This window comes from Poecilia reticulata, linkage group LG13 (genome assembly GCF_000633615.1).
Source record: "Poecilia reticulata strain Guanapo linkage group LG13, Guppy_female_1.0+MT, whole genome shotgun sequence".
Taxonomy (NCBI): Eukaryota; Metazoa; Chordata; class Actinopteri; order Cyprinodontiformes; family Poeciliidae; genus Poecilia; species Poecilia reticulata.
Window position 1 is genome coordinate 33,404,356 of NC_024343.1, and position 1,871 is coordinate 33,406,226.

Below are 1,871 nucleotides of genomic sequence, written 5' to 3' on the forward strand. Positions count from 1 at the left end.
GGAGGCCGAGAGCCGCCGGCGGTTAACGGCGACCTGCGGAGGCCGAGAGCCGCCGGCGGTTAACCTCAGAGACAGCGAGGAAAAAATGGTCGAAGCAAGTCAGAGAGACGAGGTGGGGTGAAGACATGACGACTTTTAAAAATATATATAATGAATTCTGTGGCCGACAAGGAGCTGGTGAAGAGCAGCGAGTAGCTTAGCTTCGCCTAGCTTAGTTTAATTTAGCTTAGCTTAATGTAGCTTAGCTCATTGGAGTTGTCTAATTTAGCTTAGCTCTTAGCATCCCCATTAGCCCATCCTGTAGCAGAGAATATCCGTCCTGAGTTCGGCACAAAAAGCAATATAATAAAATCATAATATTACAAATATCACAAATACAGACATGACAGAAAACCACAAATTAAAACCGAAAAACAGAAACCTAAAATCAATAACCAGAACCATTTCAAACAATGTTCAACATAAGCAGCAGTCTATATTAAACATGTAAAATGAAACGCATTCATTCAAATTAATATTTTATTAAATATTAGAGATTTCAAGACTTGGAAAAAGTTAAAAATAAAAATAAAAACCTTTTATGGTCACCAATAAAAGTGAGCGATTTGTTCTCGCCTGAGTGATCCGGTTAAAAGACGAGCTGCTTAAGTAAATAAAGGAATGAAAATAAATATAAAAAAATAAAAAGATGCACAGCTAAGATAAATACAAATAATGAATGAATAAAAAAAATAAAGACTGGAGGCTAATATAAAACAGAAAAAATAAAAAGTAAAGGCAAAACAGATGAGCCGTTAAATGAATAAATTAAAAAACAAATAAAAAATACTAAATTAAAAACAGGAACGATAAGCAGCTGAAATATATAAATAATAAAAAAAGATACAGTGCGTTTTGGACGAGCTGAAGGTCAGAGGTCAGGCCTCCGCGGTGCAAACATAAAGCTGTGGAAACAAAAAATCTCCAAGCTTTGATTTCATTCAGGCGTTTAGGAGAGAACATCGTGTTTTTCAAAGGAATGTAAACGTGACAGTTATCACAGTCATCATCAAGCTGCCAGAGGCAGGAGATGCAGGAGGAGAGAACGGGTCCCAGAGCGCAGCCCTGAGGCACGCCTCCTGCTGAAACACCGTCTGTAACGGCGGCGGCTGCATTCAGCTCCTCCATGAAGTGTCTGCCGTGCATCGGAGCGTGCGTTCTCACGACGGCGGCGTCCCAGGGGCCAAACCCAAACACCTTGTGTAACCAGCAGGTGAAACTGTTCGGACTGCGATAACCATGGCGACAGACGGATCCCGCTCTGATCTGCTCTCTGCAGTGTTTGCAGCAACACGCCGCGCAGCCTGGATAAAAACTCATGACGTTGCATTTTTCCCTCAGATTCACGTCGTCATGATTTTTATGAGGATTCATCAAATTTAGATGAATAAAAACGTCTTCAGTTTGAGTAAAAACCTAAAGTTACCGTCATCCCTTTCCATCTTTAGAAGTAAATGTTTTTCTTTATTTTTCATTTTTCACATTTTCTCTCATCTTGATTTTTCTTTTTTCTCTTTTTTTTATAATTTTTTTCCTTCATCCTTTTAATTTTTTTGTCTCCCTTTTTTTGATTTTTAAAAATCATTTTAACTTTAATGTTTACACTTTTTGTTTTAAAATTGTTTCTAACTTCTTTTTAAGTTTGCAGTAAATGTTGGAGTCGTTTCGTGTGAAACGTCTGAGGTAAACCTGCGAGAAACGAATCGTGACGAAGGCCTGGCAGCAAAGATCAAACCAGTGGAACAACCGGAAGCTCTGTGTGTGTGTGTGTGTGTGTGTGTGTGTGTGTGTGTGTGTGTGTGTGTGTGTGTGTGTGTGTGTGTGTGTGTGTG

At 39.3% G+C, this 1,871-nt stretch overlaps 1 protein-coding gene across 2 annotated transcripts in view; it reads right to left on the reverse strand.

Annotated features, from left to right (window-relative positions):
* LOC103475298 (collagen alpha-1(III) chain-like) overlaps positions 1-1,871 on the reverse strand; it is a 34,861-nt gene that overhangs the window by 29,886 nt on the left and 3,104 nt on the right. The gene's annotated exons all lie outside the window — the stretch shown is intronic.